This window comes from Lepisma saccharinum, chromosome 9 (assembly GCF_977018435.1).
Source record: "Lepisma saccharinum chromosome 9, izLepSacc3.1, whole genome shotgun sequence".
Taxonomy (NCBI): domain Eukaryota; kingdom Metazoa; phylum Arthropoda; class Insecta; order Zygentoma; family Lepismatidae; genus Lepisma; species Lepisma saccharinum.
The window spans coordinates 68,453,992-68,478,678 of NC_139237.1; the positions used below are offsets into that span (position 1 = coordinate 68,453,992).

At 39.1% G+C, this 24,687-nt stretch overlaps 4 non-coding genes across 4 annotated transcripts; all 4 read left to right on the forward strand.

The window, feature by feature from the left end:
* The first annotated feature begins 11,489 nt into the window (after nt 1–11,489).
* TRNAI-AAU (transfer RNA isoleucine (anticodon AAU)) lies at nt 11,490–11,563 on the forward strand. The gene has a single exon. It is a non-coding gene; the product is annotated as a tRNA-Ile (tRNA).
* A 1,294-nt stretch (nt 11,564–12,857) lies between these two features.
* Nucleotides 12,858–12,931, forward strand: TRNAI-AAU (transfer RNA isoleucine (anticodon AAU)). The gene has a single exon. It is a non-coding gene; the product is annotated as a tRNA-Ile (tRNA).
* Nucleotides 12,932–14,991: 2,060 nt separating this feature from the next.
* Nucleotides 14,992–15,065, forward strand: TRNAI-AAU (transfer RNA isoleucine (anticodon AAU)). The gene has a single exon. It is a non-coding gene; the product is annotated as a tRNA-Ile (tRNA).
* A 2,061-nt stretch (nt 15,066–17,126) lies between these two features.
* Nucleotides 17,127–17,200, forward strand: TRNAI-AAU (transfer RNA isoleucine (anticodon AAU)). The gene has a single exon. It is a non-coding gene; the product is annotated as a tRNA-Ile (tRNA).
* The last annotated feature ends 7,487 nt before the right edge of the window (nt 17,201–24,687 follow it).

The following is a 24,687-nucleotide window of genomic DNA, read 5'->3' on the forward strand; positions in this document are numbered from 1 at the left end:
GAGCAGTCTCGCGCGAACCGCGGAAGGAGGAAGTTGGATCGGTGCTCTCTCCCGTAGCGTGTAGTTGAGACAGCGTGCGTGTATTACGTAATCGTCCAGTCGAACAAAACTGAAGTCTTGAAAATGGCCATTAAGCGAGTGAACACGTTGAAATTGAACTTTAGAGAAGTGAGATATAAGCCAACGTCAAATGAACTACATCGCTGGATAAGTACGAAATTGAAACTGAAACCAGAACAGGTTGTAAGTATAGAAGTAGACTATTATAGAAAATGTGTTTTTGTGAAATTATTGTCTAAAGTAACGGGTGAACAGTTATTACGCGACGATGACGATGACGGCGAACATGAAGTGATAATGACGTGGGCAGATGAAAATCATGTGATAGTGCGGCTGCACGTCGTGCAGAGTGAAATGTCAGATGAAGCAATTTATTCTGTACTAACTAACTATGGACAGGTGATATTCCTTGATGACGAAACGTATTCGAAAGACCACATATACCCAGTGAGAACCGGAAGAAAATTAGTAAAGATGAACTTGTCCCGTGCGATACCTTCATATGTTACGATCAGTGGCGGCCGATATTGGGTCACGTACAATGGTCAAGAGCGTACGTCTTCCTACTGTGACGCGGTCGATCATTTCTTTAACCAATGCCCTAGTCGCCAGAGGCCAACAGCACGCACAAGTGATAACTCGTACGCAGGGAGAGTGCGACCCGCCCCATTCAACCTCAACAGCGCTGAAGAAGTGATACACAATGATCGGACAGTACTTCCAGCTCCAACAACCAAGACGCAAACTGAATCAACTGTAGATGCCAGTTCCGATATAATACAGGGTGTCCCTTTAACGCCGACCGAAGAAAACAGCACCCTGCCTAGTGTCGATTCCATGGAGGTTCCAGTATCTGCCAATGACGAGACTACAATCATGCCGCTAGGTATCCATACCACGCAGACGACTCCTGAGGAAGCCATCGAGAACTCACCACCAGTAGATGCAGATTCTTCGCAGACGACAAACATGGACCTGACTCTAGAACCCCCATCATTGCCGACCCCATCTTCACCCATACTGTGTAACATTCCAAATATTATATATTCAATTTGGGAATATTACTCGTACTTTTGTACGTTTATAGAGTTTATTTCGGAGAAAATAAACTCTCCACCGCAAAATACGATAGCGCTACGGCGTAGGGTACATACACTTGATTGTACGTAGATGTTAAGAATTGATTGTTATTGAAGAACGCCTCCGTAGATTGTTAATGGCATTGCGTTGCCTTTTGTTAAGTAGTGCAGTTATGTTCCTTGTACTCGTTTTTGTAAAGAATATTTCCCACTCTTAAAAATGAGAGGTTGAGGACCATGTAATAATATTTCACGAGTTATTAGGAAGTCAAGATAGTTTTAAAAATTGTTGAAATAAAAGGAGGTTAAAATTGAAGTTTTCTTTCCTTTATATTTTCTTGCTTGCTTCATTCCATTAGAGGTAAATTGAACACATTGAAACAAAAGCAATATAAGTGTATATACATATAAATAGGTATTTTGAATAAGAACCAGGATAATGTCCTTGAATGGTTAGTCATTTTACGTCTTTTTGACTGTTCTCCCCTTTCCCCTTTTTTGCTTCTTTTGAAGATTACGATGGATATTAAATTATACAAGACTGTTTGATCAATTAGTTTTAAGAGGGTTAAATTGTGATTAAGTATTTTTTGGTGTCGTCATTTTGTTACAGGAACATTGCTGTGGACAACGCAAATAAGCAAAGTAGTAATTGGAACGGAATCTTCGTGATTTTGACCGTTCCTCGGATTCCTGCATTTAGCGGAACGCGACGTTGCCTTTCTGTGGATGGTTTACCTGTTTTATAACATAACTACTCAACAGGAAAGTAGCGTCGAAAGGTGTTTGTGACCCTTGTTTGGAGCAGGCACTAACAGGAATATATTTACCACGCGCTTCCAATAACTATCGTTAACTTACCGGGTTAGTTAGTTGCCTTAACCAGACAAGCGTCATAACTGGGAAAGAAGAAGAGGAAGAAGCAACGTAGCACGGACCAGAATCACACCCACCCGGCGAAGAAAACGAACGAACAGCGTTCACCATCGCCAGTGAAGTATACCCTGACCACAATTGTGCCCAACCCTTTGGAAACACCCCTCAACCCCACGACGACGACCACTCTAAATACCGATTCTTCAGGAAACCTGTAAGTACATGCAATGTTTTGGTTGTTTATATCATTAGTGTGTTATATGACGGCTCTCGTGTATCATTTTGCCACACTAAATCTGAACAAACTATCCTCTACAGTCAAACACCATGCCTTGACCGATTATATAAAGCAAAGTGCTCTCGATCTTCTTTTCCTTCAAGAGGTCGGTACAGACGATTTTACATGTGGCCACGACTACAGTATATATAATAATTTCACATACAACGCCACAGGTACTGCCATTTTGGTACGACAAGGTATACCTGTTAACAAAACTTTCCTGCATCCCTCTGGGAGAATTACGTGCGTCGAAATAGGTAAAATCTGGTTTTGTAATATCTATGCGCCTTCAGGATCAGTGGCCGCGAGGCACGAAACACTTTCTATGCAACAGAAGTGGCGACAGCTTTAGGGGGCAACCACCAACATATTGTCCTTGCTGGGGATTTTAACTGTGTGTTACGACGACAAGATCAATATCCAGGGTTTAACTCATCCCTTAGTCTCTCTACCCTAGTCGAGGCCTTTCACCTAAAAGATGTCTGGGAAACCAAGCACCCACAACTGGAAGGATTCACCTTCATACGTCCAGACTCGGCCAGTCGATTAGACCGTTTCTATGTAAGTGCGAACTTATTACTCAAAGTGTCATCTATAAAGATTTTTCCCACTTGCTTCACCGACCACCTCAGTGTGCAACTAGACATGGCAATGGACGCCAAAACTGCAGTCCGGGGACGGGGATACTGGAAACTTAATAGTCGGGTTCTCCAAGATGAGCAATTTCGAACAGCCTTCAAACAAAAGTGGAAGGAATGGGAAAATATGAGCAGGCGCCAAACTGATATCATCACATGGTGGGACACGTTCCTGAAGCCGTCAATCAAGCATTTTTGTATAGCATACACACGTATGATGCATACGGATTTCCATAAGAAATACAACTTCTATTATCGCGTACTCCACGAGTTGACGAAACAACTCATACGGGGCGACCCAGTCCTGCAGGAACTGAAACGTATACAATCGGTCCTACTGAGGATGCACCACGAGCGAATGGCAGGTTTCGTGGTGAGAAGTCGTCTCCCAACAATTGACCCTCAAGAACAAGCCAGTATTGCCCATGTAAGCGCAGAACAGCGAAGTGGGAAAAGGAAACTCATAACGAGATTGCAACAAGGGAACGAATGCCTCACACAACCCTCAGACATTCGTGCATGCCTATATGAACACTATGCAGCACAATTTAAGGCACCCCAGGCGGAAGAAGAACACGTGACATACCCCGATATCCCCACGCTCTCAGGGAAAGATGAAGCCATCTTAAACCAACCGTTCACTAAGGAAGAAGTGGAAGCGGCCATCCAACAAGCTCAAAAAGGAAAAACCCCGGGCATAGACGGACTACCGATTGAATTATTTCAAACATTTTGGCCTACCATGGCAGACCTGCTTATGCGGTGGCTCAAAGCCTGTTTTGCGCAGAAGAAGTTAGGTCGTACAAGCTCGACAAGGGTCATGGTCTTAATCCCGAAAGTGATACATCCCTTAACACCTGAACATTATCGCCCCATCACTTTGTTATGTGCCGATTATAAAATATTGGCACGAATATTAACGCGCCGACTACAACACTATGCAGCTACTCTACTAGGCCCTCATCAATTTGTGCACGGAACTAATGGTAATATAACAACCGTTCTCACTAGCATACGAGACATCGTTACTGTAATGAATGAAGCCCCTGACTCGGAAGCAGCTCTAGTAGCCCTGGACTTCAAAGGAGCATTTTACTCATTGTATCATCATTATCTATTTCGGCATTTAACTCAGGTTGGATGCGGAGAATCCTTCGTAGAAGCGATAAAGAGCCTATACACCCAGGCTCGGGTACATTTGTGTGTAAATGGAACATTATCCTCGCCGTTTGTTCTTCAGCGCTCTGTTAGGCAAGGTTGCCCCTTTTCACTCCTCGCCTTCTGTACAGCTCTTAGTCCCTTCCTACACCAAATAAATCAACGACTACAAGGAATACAAGCGTATGGCATGACCTACCGAGTTTTTGCATACGCCGATGATGTCACAGTGGCGGTGCGTGATCATCAGGATTATATTAACCTAATGGAAATCTTGGAACAATTACGAGTAAATACAGGTTTGTGTCTCAACCTGAGAAAATCAAAAATACTACCCTTGGGGAGAATGGCAAGGAACTGGACAGAATCTGTCCCAATGAACGTGACGGACGTATTGAAAGTACTTGGGATCTATTTCTCGAGAAACCTGGTCGAGACTTCCAACCACACATTTCAAACCATAGTGCCCAAAATACAAGCAGTATTACATTTCAACCGACTCCGCCAACTGTCACTAAGCGCTAGAATCAAATATGTCAACACTTATGCACTCTCGAAACTATGGTATGTGGCGCAAATACTACCCGTGCCTACCCAAACGGTTGCGAGAATCCGGAGAATGATCACACGCTTTCTCTGGCACGGTCACCTGTTCCATGTAGCTCATAACACACTATGCCTACCAACTCGCCTTGGAGGACTAAACCTGCTGAGTATCGACCGACAAGCGCAAGCCTTACTTTTGCACCGCCATATCACCATGATGGTCCAGAATCAAGATAGCATTACGGCTCGTGTGCTACGCTCCATGCTGGATGAAGTGGAACTATGTGCCCCAATTTACCCAGGTGTTATACCCACTAAATTTCTCTATTTACGAACAACCATAGTGGAAATTTGTTACATGTTGATGCTCCTTCCAAGTGTGGATCCTTCTGATATAACAGTCAAATCTCTATCAAAAATGCTGCAAAAGCGGATGAAACATATTCCGCGTATTGTCCCATTATTCCCCAGTGTGCGCTGGAACATCGTGTGGAGAAACATATCGGCGACCCACCTACCCACTCGAGTGCGCTCCATATGGTACTTAACTGTACACGATGCTATCGTCACTAGAGTACGATTGCAGAGATACCTTATGGCAGACAACTCCCATTGTACCAAATGTGCACAGGACGACACCTTAGTGCATCGACTGACGACATGTGTGACAGTCGTGGAACATTGGAAACACCTTAAGAAGTTACTTGGAATCATATGCCGCCGCTTTCCGAATGACTTCACGGTGAACCATATATTAACTCCAGAGTTTCAGTATTTTCCTCTCACAAGAACACGTGCAGTGCAATTTCTCATAGGACATTACGTCTATTATGTGCACTGTCATTCAAATTCTATGCCAGTGAACAATATTATCACAATGATCAGATAACCTGTAAAGCCTTGTATGCAAATTTCCTACATGTGATCCTTTGAAATTGACGTCCAAATGTAAAATCTGTGTAAGAAGTAGCTAATTTCAATAAAGAAAACTTAAAAAGAAAAAAAAAGTGGTTAGCGGAGCGCGCTACAACGCCAGGGGTTCTGGGTTCGAGTCCCGGGTAAGGCATGGGTATTTGTGTTCGTCCAGTTGATATGTAAGCAAGAAAATGTAAGATTTGAAAAGTGTAAAAGTGATAAAAAGAGTGAATGGTGGGGGATACCTCCGTGTAGGGGGTATTTCCTTTTATCAAAAAAAAAAAAAAGTTGGTTAGAGCGTCGTGCTAATAACGCGAATGTCGTGGGTTCGATCCCCACACTGGCCATAATTTTTAGTGAAGATATAAAGAACTGATTCTTTCTCTGAACGTCTGATGTAAAGGAGATATCCAGAACCGATCGGAACTTGAAGAGAGGTAAGAGTAAAGTTACTCGTATCGGACAAACTGCTGAAATTTGCTAGTTCATTTAATTTGAATATTCGTACTTACGTATTCTGCATTGAGAAACATTGCTGAAGGTGGCATTTCGCTTATTTCACGGAAATAAGCTTTATTTGCGACGTATCGAATAAGTTTTCTTTGTTTCTTTTGGCATTCGGTAACACGCAACATGGCGGTCACAGTTTCACTACCGTACTCCGCATGCAGTGTTTCCACCCCACTGCATCTAAAAATACCAACGCAGCCCCACAAACCATTGACGCATAGCCGCACGAACCATTTCAGGTATGGTTAGGTTAGGTAGGGTCACGTTCAGGTTACAATAGTTAAAAATTTGTTTAGAAAAAATATGCGTAGCCCCACACTCCATTTGCGCATAGACCCACAAACCATTTGCGGAAAATTACCTTCTTCAGTTACAAAAACACGTGTTTGGAAACACTGACCGGAATTACATCATCACACACAGGCTACATCCACCTGGAAGTAAATGGATGTACACTTCGCAACATCTTATTTGACCGCCCTGAAAAATTTCAAAGTCCGGAATTCGTAAATTTGGCAGCACAGCGCTTCAGAGCCAACTAAGAGTAGCCAACTTTGCAACATTTCTTCTTCCTGAATGAAAACGCTCGTGATTTTTTTTCATTCTTTCACATTCTATAAAGTAAAGATACCCTAAAGCAGTAATAAAATATATGAGTAGACAAAAAAAATGTTAAGTAGAAATACGAATGTTGAAAATATTTCAAGATTCTTCGTTCTGAATTTGAAAATAGGAAAATATATGTGCATTGTGAAACACTGAACAGGTTCTCATCCACCTGGAAAGAATTGCTTTCACATTTGAATTCAAGAAGGCAAATTTATGATGATTTTATGCGAAATGTTCAGTAAAGATACCTTGCACAACACCAAACGCTTCTGCAAAGTGTGTCTTTTCCTTGGTTCTTGGCGAAAAATGGTTCGAAACTCCGGCACAATGTTGCTTCAACTGAGCATCCATGAAAATCTTCGAGAAATCTATGCAGCAGATGATGGAAGTGCCAGGAGAAAAGGGGTCAGCTGTTGCGGAAAAGTGCAAACGGGTAGTGAGTGCAAATAAGGACTTGAAACAATTGAAAACAATTTGTGATATTCTAAAAGATGAAAATGCTGTTACCGAAATCAGTCCAGCTACATTAGCTTGTTCTATGTATGCTCCAATAACTTTTGTCGAAGTAGAAAGATCATTTTCTATTATGAAAAACATTCTCTCTGACAGACGACTATAAATGAATGTTGAGAACTTAAAAAAACACCTTGTAGTTATGTGCAGTCAAGATGGAGAAAATTGAAATGCTCTTCCCAATGTAGATTTTAACATGTTGCCAGAAATTATATATAAAAGTAAGCGACTTCCAAATGTGCCATTTTTTCGGTTTATTTTGCCTTCTTTTCACTTTTAGTGCCTATTTTCCACATTATAAATGCCTTTTTGCCTGCCTATTTTAACAAAAATAAATGCCTGAACTTCCGGGCTCTACTGATGAGGCAAGGTGGGGGGAGGGGGGGAAGGACTGTTTCTTTCCCTTGCTAGATAATGTTTACCATAGTGCTGGGTCATCTGCCCCCCCACACTCCATAATCGTCGCCACTGTGCATGCCTCAAGTAATGCTTCTACTAATGTTTTTAATCTTTCAGTGATTGGCAGGATTTTAGGAAATACTTTTCCTTTCATTCAGCTGTTATAAGTTAACATATATTAAGAACTTATATGTCAACTTTCTGCATCCGGAAATGCTGGACATAAATCGCATAAATATCAACGGAAATATCCAAGAAACGTAGATAAGCGTTCTCGTCCAAAGCCGTATACTTCCCAAAAAAGATTTTGCAAAGAAGTAGGTTTGAAACCATGATCTTCCATTCCATAAGCATACGATCCCCATACACCACACGGTTTACATTTTTTTATGGATTCGGTTCGGATCTCACTTTAAACTGTAGGTCCAGTCCCGATTACCCTTACTATGCAGAAAGTTGACTTAAAACACCAAATCAACCAATTCATCTCCTTTCAGAGCGGGCCTTCTGTGATACTGTAGTCGGCCAGCATCCGAAAATACAGTTCTGCTTCGCGTATACCAGAGTGTAATTGCATTTAATTTTGTGACAAATTTTACTTTAAAACTACAGATTAAAGCGATAATAGTGTCCAGAAAAAGAACCTCAAAGTAGATCTTCACACAAAGTATTTTAATCCATTGCCAAACATTTCAGTTAAGAATAATATTATGCGTTTCCATTGACCGTATATTCGATTCATGGTGGATTTGCTAAAGGGACCATGTCAAGAAATCTAAATATGTAAGTTTTACTAGTAAATGCATTTAAAATGCACGAAACAACAGGGGAGGAGAAAAATAAACCTCAAAAATAAGTAAAAATGCAATAAAAACTGTTAAAAATACTGACAAATAAACTAAAAGCCAAAAAAGGCCGAAAAATGAAAAAAAAATGCAATATAAACTGTTTTCCGGCTCTAACTCAAGGGAAACGGACATGAAATCAGGTTTAGCATTGTTTTTAAGGGTCAGAAAAAAAGTTGATTTTTCATCAACTTCCGGACCCTAATTAGTAATTATGACCATTGAAGACGTTGGAGGTAGCTTACTTAAAATTTTCTTGCTGAGGGATCGTATCGTCCCATATCTCCACTTCATAATAAAGAAAAAAACATCAAGTTCATATTTCGAAAATGACTTGGAGTTTTCCACCACGAAAATACGTTTTTCATAGTTTGAAGTTCGTTAGTATTATCTTTCAAGGTTCCCATTGTTTTAATTTCACACATATTTTATATTTCATACGTTCCTCTCTCTATTCATACAGTCTTTGGAAAAAAGCTAAGTTTCTTGTCAAGGTCTGGTTCAAATTACTCTTTTTCGCTCTGCTGTTCCTACTTTAAACAAACAACTAAATACTTCGTAACTAAACGACTGCTTGTTCAAAACACGGGATTTTTACACAATTTACAAAATATGACAAAACGCCAATAGACATGTTCATTATTTTTCCCTTTCAGCGTTTCTCGATTTTATCTGAATTAGTTTCCTCATGAAAATTGCCATGAGGAAATTATAGATATGACATTATGTGTGAATTGGTTTCTTCAAACTGGTAGCAAAATTTAACATGAGCTACATGGAGAAGAGGTAGCGTGCTTGATTCTTACGACGGTGGTCGTAGGTTCGATTCTCCACCTAGGCAGGATTTTTTGAGGAGTAACTATATTGTTGGGTGTAAAGTTTATTCACCGTGCTAAGAAGTTAACATTGGTCTCTGTATTTCACGAGAGGAAAGGAAATAGTAAGAGAAAGTTATTTCGATGATAGGAGGAAGTCACATGCCACGTGGAATGCGCAGAATCAAGTTACATAGAGCTAAGTCTGTAATGGTGGTTTCGAATATGGCCAAGTTAGTGGGGAAAGTTTGTTATAAATGATTCTCGTACTTTCTGTTCAAAGAAGACAAACATTTTAGATACAAAGCAGTGAGGAATTAACGATCATTATGAGGTTTTGAATTTTTTGTTTGTCACTCACTATATAAATACTTATTAGTAGTTTCTTATCGAATCGGCCTTCGTCGCAATAACAATTTATTTATGTTAATTAGAGATTTACAATTAGTTTTAGACGCATGGTAAGACGGTGGTGAGGGGATTGACAACAGTCATTACGAAGGAACGGACATAAAATTACCAATCTTAGCAATTTGAACTCATTAAACGCTCTCCTTCGTTACAGTACTGCACTACATCACTACTTAACATAACTGTATATCTCTTTTTAGTATATCGAAATCAAATAATCAATATTTTAGGTGTCAGTGAAGATCAAACAATACATAATTTAAATAACATTACATTTTGCATCCTGAATACATATATGTGATTTGTGAATTAATCATGATGTGTGTGTTAACACAACATATGAACAATAACTAAAATTAAAAGTTTTAACTATAAATCCTGGAAACTTCTAAGGGGAAATATGCGCAGAAGGGACGTCCCTCAAGTGTGCATCGGATTCATTTTTAAATATTCTAATATCAACGATATCTGTTCAGCAAACAAAAATAAGAAAAATAACAAAGAGGAGAGGGTGGGATTTGAACCCGCGACCTTTCACGCTTGATGAAAAATAAGGATAGCAGCTACTAACCAACAGCTCTACGTTAACTTCATGACGTTATACCCTTAAAAACGTGTTGATGTTTATGAAGACTCCCACCTTCCTGTGTTTCAAGCACATTTTCTCGACAATTCGTGTAAAATATATGTTTTTGAGAACTGTTCGATATTATGCAAGGCATTGTAAATAAAATGTCGCATAAACTCCTCACAAATTTGCTTCTTTCTGCACATATTTGATGGCAATTTCCTCCAGGTGGAGAAAAACTCTATTCAGTGTTTCAAACCCCCAAAATTTTAAGTCGAGCAAGCAGAATCGTAAATATCCTTCAAGGTTCTTTTTCTAATTTATTATTTCTGTTTGATTGTGTATTATAATAGCTGTTTATAGTTTCTAAGTTCATGGAAAGTGTTAAATTGAAAACCTATCACCACAGCGTTTTTCGTCTAGTGGAAGGACCTACTCAAAGTTGGCTACTCTCACCTGGACCTGAAGTGCAATGTTGCTAAGTTTACGATTTCGGGACTTAGAATTCTTTCGGGGCGGTCAAATAAGATGTTGAGAAGTGTACAAGACCTTTCGTGCATCGGTCACACATTTATATCGAAAAATAGATGATTTACCGGCAAAATTCAATAAACGATGCCAGGAAACCCTTCCCCGAACTTCCGCAAGTATAAAGAAACTGCATTCGGTAAGTAATTTCTCCTGTAAATTTGAAGAAATCTGCTTGTCCGATACGAGTAATTTACCAGAGGTAAGATCCGCCGTTGAAGGAATACTCACGTCACCATCAAGACGTTCAAGAACAATTTCAACCCGAACCAACTCGTGTTGCCAATAGATTTAATTTATTTACAATATATCGATTCTTAACTCAACAAGTGTGTGACTCCATTTTACTGGTATTTCAATTCATTTCCCATTGACATTTATCATCAATTTCTGAAGGTAGGTAAGATTTTTAAGAATTTAAAATTCGGTGTGTGGAATGGAATTTGTGAATTTTAGTGTCTTTTAATGTTGATCTATCAACATGTGAGGAGAATGTGCATGTGTTTATGAGAAACAATTATATGGCGGGGAAAAAAAATAGTCATGTTTCAGAAAAGTGCCATTTCTACTGCTAGTGCTTACTCTTCAAGAAACTCTCTTTCAAGACAAATGAATTTACGATGGATCACATCATTTGGAGACAATTTCGTATTACAGAGTATTTTTTGGAGTGACTTCATTATCAAGAACAGCTTCAATTCACATCGTTAATTTGTTTTCTAATTTCTCTTCGTGTAGTGGCCGGTTAGCTCAGCTGGTTAGAGCGTCGTGCTAATAAAGCGAATGTCGTGGGTTCGATCCGCACACTGGCCATACGTTTTCGTGAAGATATAGAGAACTGATTCATTCTCTGAACGTCTGATGTAAAGGAGATATCCAGAACCGATCGGAACTTGAAAAGAGGTAAGAGTAAAGTTACTCGTATCGGACAAACTGCTGAAATTTGCCAGTTCATTTAATTTGAATATTCGTACTTACGTATTCTGCATTGAGAAACATTGCTGAAAGTGGCGACATATCGAATAATTTTTGCTTGTTTCTTTTGTATTCGGTAACACGCAACATGGCGGTCACAGTTTCACTATCGTACTCCGCATGCAGTGTTTCCACCCCACTGCATCTAAAAATACCTACGAAGCCCCACAAACCATTGACGCATAGCCCCACGAACCATTTCCGGTATGGTTAGGTTAGGTAGGGTTACGTTCAGGTTACAATAGTTACAAATTTGTTTAAAAGAAATATGCGTAGCCCCACACTCCATTTTCGCATAGCCCCACAAACGATTTGCGGAAAAATACCGTCTTCAGTTACAAAAACACGTGTTTGGAAACACTGACGGGAATTGCGTCATCACACACAGGCTAAATCCACCTGGAAGTAAATGGATGTACAAGACCTTTCGTGCATCGGTCACACATTTATATCGAAAAATAGATGATTTACCGGCAAAATTCAATAAACGATGCGAGGAAACCCTTCCCCGAACTTTCACAAGTATAAAGAAACTGCATTCGGTAAGTAATTTCTCCTGTAAATTTGAAGAAATCTGCTTGTCCGATACGAGTAATTTACCAGAGGTAAGATCCGCCGTTGAAGGAATACTCACGTCACCATCAAGACGTTCAAGAACAATTTCAACCCGAACCAACTCGTGTTGCCAATAGATTTAATTTATTTACAATATATCGATTCTTAACTCAACAAGTGTGTGACTCCATTTTACTGGTATTTGAATTCATTTCCCATTGACATTTATCATCAATTTGTGAAGGTTAGGTAAGATTTTTAAGAATTTAAAATTCGGTGTGTTGAATGGAATTAGTGAATTTTAGTGTCTTTTAATGTTGATCTATCAAGGTGTGAGGAGAATGTGCATGTGTTTATGAGAAACATTTATTTGGCGGGGAAAAAAATAGTCATGTTTCAGAAAAGTGCCATTTCTACTGCTAGTGCTTACTCTTCAAGAAACCCTCTTTCAAGACAAATTATTTTACAACATTTGGAGACAATTTCGTATTACAGAGTATTTTATGGAGTGACTTCATTATCAAGAACAGCTTCAATTCACATCGTTAATTTGTTTTCTAATTTCTCTTTGTATAGTGGCCGGTTAGCTCATCTGGTTAGAGCGTCGTGCTAATAACGCGAATGTCGTGGGTTCGATCCGCACACTGGCCAGGATCATGAATCTTATCTTTTTCGATATGTTGGATGTTTAAAGTAAAAAAAAAAAATAGTACGATGTTGTGTATCATATCCAAGTTACACAATGGAGATATTACTGGTATTTTTAAGAAGGGAACGTTAATCGTTAGAGCGTTCCTTATGCCTTATCCTGGAAATGTCTTCTTGATACAACTTTCTGAAATTACAGGATTTTTTTACTACCTTCAAGAAAACGTAAAATAATTTCTGTAATGTTATTTTTTCTGATCCGGACTTTTGCATGATATTGTGATAATGGGATGTCAATAAATGAAAGATCGTTGGTTCACTCCCTGTGACAGTGATATTCTCGTGAGCACTGTGGAATCATTTTGGCAAACTACGGCGGAAGTTGATTGATTGAAGTTATTTTCACAAGACGGGTACGTCGAGGCACTCACTTGTCCGGTTAGTTCAGTTGGAGTCGACCTCCGTGGCGAAGTGGTTAGCAGAGCGCGCTACAACGCCAGGAGTTCTGGTTTCGAGTCCCGGGTAAGGCATGGGTATTTGTGTTCGTCCAGTTGATAAGAAACAAAGAAAAATGTAAGAATTGAAAAGTGTAAAAGTGAGAAAAGAGTGAATGGTGGGGGATACCTCCGTGTAGGGGGTATTTCCTTTATATATATAAAAAAAAAGTTGGTTAGAGCGTCGTGCTAATAACGCGAATGTCGTGGGTTCGATCCCCACACTGGCTATAATTTTTAGTGAAGATATAAAGAACTGATTCTTTCTCTGAACGTCTGATGTAAAGGAGATATCCAGAACCGATCGGAACTTGAAAAGAGGTAAGAGTAAAGTTACTCGTATCGGACAAACTGCTGAAATTTGCTAGTTCATTTAATTTGAATATTCGTACTTACGTATTCTGCATTGAGAAACATTGCTGAAGGTGGCATTTCGCTTATTTCACGGAAATAAGCTTTATTTGCGACGTATCGAATAAGTTTTCTTTGTTTCTTTTGGCATTCGGTAACACGCAACATGGCGGTCACAGTTTCACTACCGTACTCTGCATGCAGTGTTTCCACCCCACTGCATCTAAAAATACCTACGCAGCCCCACAAACCATTGACGCATAGCCCCATGAACCATTTCAGGTATGGTTAGGTTAGGTAGGGTCACGTTCAGGTTACAATAGTTACAAATTTGTTTAAAAGAAATATGCGTAGCCCCACACTCCATTCTCGCATAGCCCCAAAAATCATTTGCGGAAAATTACCATCTTCAGTTACAAAAACACGTGTTTGGAAACACTGACCGGAATTACGTCTTCACACACAGGCTACATCCACCTGGAAGTAAATGGATGTACGAGACCTTTCGTGCATCGGTCACACATTTATATCGAAAAATAGATGATTTACCGGCAAAATTCAATAAACGATGCGAGTAAAACCTTCTCCGAACTTCCACAAGTATAAAGAAACTCCATTCGGTAAGTAATTGCTCCTGTAAATTTGAAGAAATCTGTTTGTCCGATACGAGTAATTTACCAGAGATAAGATCCGCCTTTGAAAGAATTCTCACGTCACCGTCAAGACATTCAAGAACAATTTCAACCCGAACCAACTCGTGTTGCCAATAGTTTTAATTTATTTACAATATATCGATTCTTAACTCAACAAGTGTGTGACTCCATTTTACTGGTATTTCAATTCATTTCCCATTGACATTTATCATCAATTTGTGAAGGTTAGGTAAGATTTTTAAGAATTTAAAATTCGGTGTGTTGAAAGGAATTAGTGAATTTTAGTGTCTTTTAATGTTGATCTATCAAGGTGTGAGGAGAATGTGCATGTGTTTATGAGAAACAATTATATGGCGGGGAAAAAATAGTCATGTTTCAGAAAAGTGCCATTTATACTGCTAGTGATTACTCTTCAAGGAACCCTCTTTCAAGACAAATGAATTTACGATGGAACACATCATTTGGAGACAATTTCGTATTACAGAGTATTTTTTGGAGTGACTTCATTATCAAGAACTGCTTCAATTCAAATCGTTATTTGTTTTCTAATTTCTCTTCGTGTAGTGGCCGGTTAGCTCAACTGGTTAGAGCGTCGTGCTAATAACGCGAATGTCGTGGGTTCGATCCCCACACTGGCCAGGATCATAAATCTTATCTTATCTTATCTATGTTGGATGCTCAAAGTAAAAATAATAGTACGAGGTTGAGTATCATATCCAAGTTACGCAATGGAGATATTGCTGGTATTTTTAAGAAGAGAATGTTAATCGTTAGAGCGTTTCTTATGCGTTATCCTGGAAATGTCTTCTTGATACAACTTTCTGAAATTACAGGATTTTTTTACTACCGTCAAGAAAACGTAAAATTATTTCTGTAATGTTATTTTTCTGACCCGGACTTTTGCATGATATGGTGATAAAGGGATGTCAATAAATAAAAGATCGTTGGTTCACTTCCTGTGACAGTGATAATCTCGTGAGCACTGTGGAATCATATCGGCAAACTACGGCGGAAGTTGATTGATTGAAGTTATTTGCACAAGACGGGTACGTCCAGGGACTCACTTGGCCGGTTAGCTCTGTCGACCTCCGTGGCGAAGTGGTTAGCAGAGCGCGCTACAACGCCAGGGGTTCTGGGTTCAAGTCCCGGGTAAGGCATGGGTATTTGTGTTCATCCAGTTGATACGAAAGAAAGAAAAATGTAAGAATTGAAAAGTGTAAAATGAGAAAAAGAGTCAATGGTGGGGGATACTTCTGTGTAGGGGGTATTTCCTTTTTTTTTTAAAAAAAAAAAAGTTGGTTAGAGCGTCGTGTTAATAACGCGAATGTCGTGGGTTCGATCGCCACACTGGCCATACGTTTTCGTGAAGATATAGAGAACTCATTCTTTCTCTGAACGCCTGATGTAAAGGAGATATCCAAAACCGATCGGAACTTGAATAGAGGTAAGAGTAAAGTTACTCGTATCGGACAAACTGCTGAAATGTGCTAGTTCATTTAATTTGAATATTCGTACTTACGTATTCTGCATTGAGAAACATTGCTGAAGGTGGCATTTCGCTTATTTCACGGAAATAAGCTATATTTGCGACATATCGAATAAGTTTTCTTTGTTTCTTTTGGCCTTCGGTAACACGCAACATGGCGGTCACAGTTTCACTACCGTACTCTGCATGCAGTGTTTCCACCCCACTGCATCTAAAAATACCTACTCAGCCCCACAAACCATTTCCGGCATGCTTCGGTTAGGTAGGGTCACTTTCAGGTTACAATAGTTACAAATTTGTTTAGAAAAAATATGCGTAGCTCCACACTCCATTTTCGCATAGCCCCACAAACCATTTGTGGAAACGCACCTTCTTCAGTTACAAAAACACGTGTTTGGAAACACTGACCGGAATTACGTCATCACACACAGGCTACATCCAACTGGAAGTAAATGGATGTACAAGACCTTTCGTGCATCGGTCACACATTTATATCGAAAAATAGATGATTTACCGTCAAAATTCAATAAACGATGCGAGGAAACACTTGCCCGAACTTCCACAAGTATAAAGAAACTGCATTCGGTAAGTAATTTCTCCTGTAAATTTAAGAAAACTGCTTGTCCAATACGAGTAATTTACCAGAGGTAAGATCCGCCTTTGAAGGAATACTCACGTCACCGTCAAGACGTTCAAGAACAATTTCAACCCGAACCAACTCGTGTTGCCAATAGGTCTAATTTATTCACAATATATCGATTCTGAACTCAACAAGTGTGTGACTATTTAATCAGAATTGTGTGTGACTCCATTTTACTGGTATTTCCATCGACACATTCTTCTCCCATTGACATTTATCATGAATTTCTGAAGGTAGGTAAGATTTTTAAGAATTTAAAATTCCGTGTGTTGAAAGGAATTAGTGAATTTTAGTGTCTTTTAATGTTGATCTATCAAGGTGTGAGGAGAATGTTCATGTGTTTATGAGAAACAATTATATGGCGGGGAAAAAAATAGTCATGTTTCAGAAAAGTGCCATTTCTACTGCTAGTGCTTACTCTTCAAGAAACCATCTTTCAAGACAAAGATATTACGATGGATCACATCATTTGGAGACAATTTCGTATTACAGAGTATTTTTTGGAGTGACTTCATTATCAAGAACTGTTTCAATTTACATCGTTAATTTGTTTTCTAATTTATCTTCGTATAGTGGCCGGTTAGCTCAGTTGGTTAGAGCGTCGTGCTAATAACGCGAATGTCGTGGGTTCGATCCCCACACTGGCCATACGTTTTCGTGAAGGTATAGAGAACTGATTCGTTCTCTCAACGTCTGATGTAAAGGAGATATCCAGAACCGATCGGAACTTGAAAAGAGGTAAGAGTAAAGTTACTCGTATCGGACAAACTGCTGAAATTTGCTACATCATTTAATTTGAATATTCGTACTTACGTATTCTGCATTGAGAAACTTTGCTGAATGTGGCATTTTGCTTATTTCACGGAAATAAGCTATATTTGCGACATATCGAATAAGTTTTCTTTGTTTCTTTTGGCATTCGGTAACATGCAACATGGCGGTCACAGTTTCACTACCGTACTCTGCATGCAGTGTTTCCACCCCACTGCATAAAAAATACCTACTCAGCCCCACAAACCATTTCCGGTATGCTTCGGTTAGGTAGGGTCACTTTCAGGTTACAATAGTTAAAAATTTGTTTAGAAAAAATATGCGTAGCCCCACACTCCATTTTCGCATAGCCCCACAAACCATTTGCGGAAAATTACCTTCTTCAGTTACAAAAACACGTGTTTGGAAACACTGACCGGAATTACGTCATCACACACAGGCTACATCCACCTGGAAGTAAATGGATGTACACTTCGCAACATCTTATTTGACCGCCCTGAAAAACTTCAAAGTCCGGAATTCGTAAATTTGGCAGCATAGCGCTTCAGAGCCAACTAAGAGTAGCCAACTTTGCAACATTTCTTCTTCCTGAATGAAAACGCTCGTGATTTTTTTTTCATTCTTTCACATTCCATAAAGTAAAGGTACTCTAAAGCAGTAATAAAATATACGAGTAGACAAAAAAATGTTAAGTAGAAATGCGAATGTTGAAAATATTTCAAGATTCTTCGTTCTGAATTTGAAAATAGGAAAATATATGTGCATTGTGAAACACTGAACAGGTTCTCATCCACCTGGAAAGAATTGACGTCACATTTGAATTCAAGAAGGCAAATTTATGATGATTTTATGCGAAATGTTTAGTAAATATACCGTGCACAACACCAAACGATTCAGCAAAGTGTGTCTTTTCGTTGGTTCTTGGCGAATAATGGTTCGAAACTCCGGCACAATGTTGCTTCAACTGAAATTAACGTGTTTTACTGAGCTTTCTGTTAGCAATCTCCTAGAGTAGTTGGTTAGATGACAGCACTTTCGTTTTTTTTACTCTTTTCGTCAAGATCGAAACATCGTAAGTTCAAATCCCACCCTTTCCTTATTTTTTCCTTTTTATTTACCGAGTACGAAGTGTTCTAATAACATAATATAATATTATATGATATTACTGTAAATATTTATGCGATGCATGCTCAGTGGCGGCGATTGGGTCTCAAAACTGAAGGAGCAAGGTGTGGGGAGGGTGTCAAGGACAGTTTGTTTTCCTTTGTAGATAATTTTTAACATAGTGCGGGGTCATCTGCCCCTCCACACTCCATAATCGTCGCCACTGTGCATGCCTCAAGTAATGCTTCTACTAATGTTTTTATTCTTTCAGTGATTGGCAGGATTTTAGTAAATACTTTTCCTTTCATTCAGCTGTTATAAGTTAACACATATTAAGAACATTTCAACTTTCTGCATCCGGAAATGCTGGACATAAATCGCATAAATATCAACGGAAATATCCAAGAAACGTAGATAAGCATTCTCGTCCAAAGCCGTTTACTTCCCGAGAAAGATTTTGCAAAGAAGTAGGTTTGAACCCATGACCTTCCATTCCATAAGCTAACGATCTCCCTACACCACGCGGTTCACGTTATTTTATGCATTCCGTTCGGATCCCACTTTAAACTGTAGGTCCAGTCCCGATTAACCTTACTATGCATAAAGTTAACTTAAAACACCAAATCAACCAATTCATCTCCTTTCAGAGTGGGCCTTCTATGATACTGTAGTCGGCCAGCATCCGAAAATACAGTTCTGCTTCGCGTATACGAGAGTGTAATTGCATTTAATATTGTGACTAATTTTACTTTAAAACTACAGATTAAAGCGATAATAGTGTCCAGAAAAAGAACCTCAAAGTAGATCTTCACACAAAGTATTTTAATCCATTGCCAAACATTTCAGTTAAGAATAATATTAGGGTGTAAGGGGTGCTCCTTCCACGTAGTGCACCCAATAGTCAACCTCACTTCGACGTAGTACACCCTGGACTGCAGACTAACGAGGCTCTGGCGACTGGCCCCATGGCCAGTATAATTTTGTTTGTATTGTCCTGTTCTTTTGTCCTTATGTGTGCTGAGTGCCTCTTTACAGCCTCAGTTTTTAACGAAAGTCACAAGATTTTAATATTTTATGATTTTAGTTATGCAACGTTAGAGTTGTTATGTGTAAAGATAAGGGGCTGGACCCCGTATAATGTGACGGGTAGTGTTGCCCACGAGACGAGACGAGACGAGACTTTGGTCTGTCCCGTCCCGTCTCGTTAAAATGCTGTCTCGTCTCGTGTCTCGTCTCGAAAATATTCGTTTGTCCCGTCTCGTGTCCCGTCTCGAAGGGTTCTGTCTCGTCTCGTCTCGTCCCGTCTCGTTTTGTCCCGTCTTGTTTTGTCCCGTCTCGTTTTGTCCCGTCTCGTCTCGTAAAAGTGATCCGGGATATCATGCCAACAAAAGTCAAAAGTAGCAGAAACACGATATATTTTTTCCGGAAAGTGGGATAAAGCTCCAAATATTTTACCCATTGCGTGGTGAGAATAAATAAGGTCCGTTAATCATGAGGACATTGATATTAAAAATGCAGTTTGTTGGTTACAGATTGCTAGGTATCTTATGAAATCTACTTTGTGGTTTTTCTCGCTTCATACAACTGTCTATCCATCGTACATTTATACCAAGTTTGTTAGAACCTGTCCCGTTTCCCGCGCTAGGGATCGCTCGACAGTTTTGGTGCCAATGAGAAACGAGAAAAAAGTCGTCTGCTGGGCAGCGAGGAGCGAATGGAAGCCAGAAGAGAGGAGCTTACGTAGACGTTGTTGCCACGTTGGGTATTTTAATTTGCTGCCTGGCTTTGGCTTTCCCCAGCACGGAGTTCAGGCGGTCTTCAGCAGCAACACCGCTTGGTTTATGCTAGAAAAGCCAGCGATCAGCTACCGCGGGAAGCCGGACAGGTTGTAACAAACACGGTATAAGTGAGTGCTCTTTTTCATTACTGCTGTACCTTTTGGAAGTCTTTAAATGTTTTCCAATAGACCTTCTTTCTTTCTGAATGTCGAACTTCCGTGCACTATGAAAATGTACATTTTTTCTTTAAATTCTAAGCTTGGCGCTGGGGAGTAACAAAAAAGTTTTTAAATGTGTAGTACGAACACAAAAGACTATTTAAAATTTCAATATTTAGTATATTACAAATAGAAAGCATTTTTTGTTCTTAATATTGTTAAACATCTTCTATGACATAAGTTTCAAAAAGTGTTTCTTTATGATATTGTGCTGTTTCTTATGCCCAGCTTATGATGCACATACTTCTTTGTTTTCCCTTTAGCCTCTAAGTCCGGTACCACCACCGCTTGATCTAATTTATCCTTCGGCAGGCACGCATCTAGAAATATATGTCGGGGGAGGGTGTCTGAGCAAAGTGTTTCAGAAAAAATGATAATAATAACATTAACGACAACAATTAAGCAAATGTTTAAATTAATGCATTAATATAATTCATAGGTCTATTCACTTGAATATATAAATTAATCAATTCTATTGTTGTTATTGCATGGCATGTTACAAAGATGGTAGAAGAATAGTAATATAACAGCACGAATATTAGCTAATATCTAGCTTACGTGTAGTTAAGATCGTCAAAATCTGCATAATAACAGCTGTCCTGGCAAGAAAATTAATGTCAAAAAAGGTGATGAATTGAATATTTCCTGAATAACAAAAAAAGATGTTACATCCAGTTGACGAAAAATAAAGTTCCTGATTAATATTTTATGCTCATTATTATAAGTAGTAGCGTACATAAAACTTCATTGATACTGTCATTCAAAGCAGTATGATCCCAATAGAATCCTTGTTTTCTAGTAAGTTCGGCAGGAATAAGTAACCCTCGATTATGCTAAACAAATATATTTTTTGTTTAGCTAGAGCAAGGCCCCAGGAGGATGCAAGAAGCCGTTCCTGCAAAAGTGTATGTTTTACGAAGCAAAGAAACGTGACAAAACCTGCATTAAGTTTATATCGCATGTTTACAGAGCCGTGCCTCCTGAAGTTATAAAAATCCCAACTTCAATGATTCTTTTAGACATGCTATAGTTGAAACAAATATGTTTAGATGCACCCAAAGTTCATCATTATCAGATTATGCATATAACGTGTTATTGGAATCAACATATTTGTGTAAATTGGGTGCCTCCACGATGGCGTAGTAATAACGTCGAGGTCTTGTAATGAAGGGTCCTCGCGTCGATGCTCAACGGAGGCACAAAGTGGATCGGATCGCACTTTAAACTGTAGGTCGGTTCGCGATTTAGCCTATTTGCGAATCAAGTGGACTTAAAAAAAATATATATCAACCTTAAGAATATTAGAATAAACTAATTCACCCGCAGGTAAGTCAAATTTCACATATCCTTCTTCATCCTCGTTCATAGACTTCCTGCAATACTCTTGTGTTGCATCCCACCAGGTGCGAAAAATGTGAAGTTATTATTTCCCCGTACTGCGTTATTTCTTTTCATAACAGTAAGGCTAAATTCTAGTTTTATCTGAACTTTTAAAAAATGTGCAAAATACGTCTCTATCTTTAAACAACCACCCTTTCCCATGTATGTGTAAAATAATCCCACTCTGTCTCAGAAAACCTCTTCCTAAGATGAAATGAAGGAAACAACTCTCCAGTCTCAACAATTATAATTTTTTGCTTAAATTCCCTATCATTTATACAAACAGTAGCACATATCACGTCCTTTGGTGCAACACTGTCAACAGCTAATGTTACTTTCCTCGTCCTAATAAATTTACTTCCAACCAGTGATGGCGCCAGGGAAATTTGACTTGGGGGGGGGAGCCTGGCAACAAAATATTTTAAGGGGGCAGGCACATTAAAACGCCCGAAAACACTACACATATATATACTTATATAATAATAATTATTATTATTATAATTATTATTATATTCATGTATGGTGTTTTGTGTGTGTCTTTTATTTAGAGTGGACGTTTACTGCCTAAATTTAGTTCTTGATTACGAGTTTATCTCCACATGATTCATTTTAATAAAGACATTAATTCTTTTTTATTAGTAAGTTGCGTTGTCTCTAGTGGCCTATTTCAGTATTGAAAGACATTCATAATTTTATAATTCATCGTCTTTCTTGAGATGAAACTACTGATATAAATATTTAAGTTATAAGATAATAATATAAATGATCAAAATAATGCTTCTAAGAGTTTAATTTTCTTGCAAAATAAACGTGACGTTGGAAGAAATGAATCTTCTTAAGTATTAGAAACAATGTGAGGCACTTAGTGAAGTGAAATTCTCCTGTAGGAGAATTCTGCTCTATGTGCTTTGGAGAACACATTGCCCACATTTGGTACGTTCAGGACTTGACATTTCTTCTCAATGGCAAGAACAGCCAAATGAGGCAGTTTGCATCCAGCATCCTGTTTCGAGCAAGCCTTTTCAAAGATTTTAAGGACAACCATCTTCGTAATGCTGAAGAGTTTTGGGCAAAATTTGTGTTTCACCTTTCAGGGAAATGATATCACAGGATAAAAAAATCGGACAAAGGTTACAGTTATCTCATAATTCAAGAAATATTCTGACCCTGGCAATACTTACTCTTACTCTACCACTCCAACGTATGTCTGTGCTACACAATTACAGGCACCTATGGAGTTCTTGGGAAGAAGTTCTTCGATTTTGATATGTACGAGAAAGAGCGAACCTGCATCTAATGATTGAAGAGTGGCAAATCCTAATAAGCGTTCTTTTACCTAACCGCGATATGTTTTGAATCGAATTTTAAGTGTAATTTGCATTTTAAGGTTCACGTTCAATACATTTCCAAATAATATCCCTTCATTAGCTTCAAGAGTATCGAAAAATTCCCTTTGTTAAGGTTTGGCTCAGACTCATCATCTCGAAATTCAAGTCCCTGAATAGTAAGAAACCGCGATGAATCCACAACAACTGACATGCAGTGTCTGGTTTTCTTCGATCACCTTTGGTCCTGGGTTCGATACCCAGTGGAGGCACTTTAAACTATAAGTCCAGTCCCGATTAGCCTTACTGTGCATAAAGTGGACTTCAAACGCCAAATCAACCAACCAACCAAATCTTGAATCAACTTTCAATGTCTTTTAATAATTAGCGTTGTCACTAACGACCACGATTAGAATAATTTGCCCGTACTACAGATGATGTCTTGTGGTTCTGAAAATATTCGTGATGTTTTAAAATCATCCACATTCAACACTTTTTCCCAGTTCTTAAGACTGGTTAAAACTTAGGTTAATCTCGGCTATTACAGGACATAAATGAATGAGAAATCACCTATGCCCAGGTCGGCGCTCCAATCTTTGACGAAGCAAATTAATATTTGTTAATCAAGTTGGTATTATAAGCAGGAAAGTGATATCATGCAGAATACACCACTTTGAAAAGGTGAAAATCGTCATACTCTTATAAATTAACTCTCTTATTATTCGATATTTAATTAACTTCAGTTGGGGGGTCCGAGTGAGGGGGGGCGAAGTGTCTGACATGGGGCGTCCCCCTGCCCCTCTGGCGTCGTCACTGCTTCCAACTCTCTAATAACTTCGCTGCTGATAGCCTCACCTTCGAAATGGAAGCTTGTGTGTCGGCGAATAATACAAATAACTTGTGTTCACTGTCCCTCTTTCATTCAAAGTTTGCCGTTTTCCTTTTCAGCTTTTCCTGCAAAACTTCCTGTCAGCAAACAAAGAAAATTACAGAATTTTTATTGCCCCTCCCTTGCATCAACCTTCATTCCTAGGCCTGGATTTACGGCACTTACCCGCTACTACAGGTAAACCTCGCCCCTATGTTTGGTGTTTGCCCCCTGAAGCAACGGTGTCCATTGTTCAAAGCGAAACCTCTGTCAGTGGGGAACGGCGAAAAATAGTCTCGGAATACACCCTGGCCGTAAACAGGCTCCCGCCACCCTGACATTGCTGTCAGCTTCCCTCTGATGTTTGATAAAACTACTTTGTGAAATTTGTTTAGTAACGATTGAAAATGTAGACAGTAGATACTATATGTATTTTGCTCATGAACGTGAAGGCTTAATTCACAGAATAAAAAGAACAGCTACAACATTCCTTCATCTAATTCACAGAAAGGCTAATCGGGACTGGACCCACACTTTAAAGTGGGATTCAAATCGCTATGTTCCTTTACCGGGTATCGAACCTGGCAACCCCTTGCTTACAAGGTGACGACGCTACCACTGTACCATCGGGGAGTCCCCATAGAACAAAGTTTCCTTTTACGACGATTATACAGAACTTAGTGCACTTCCT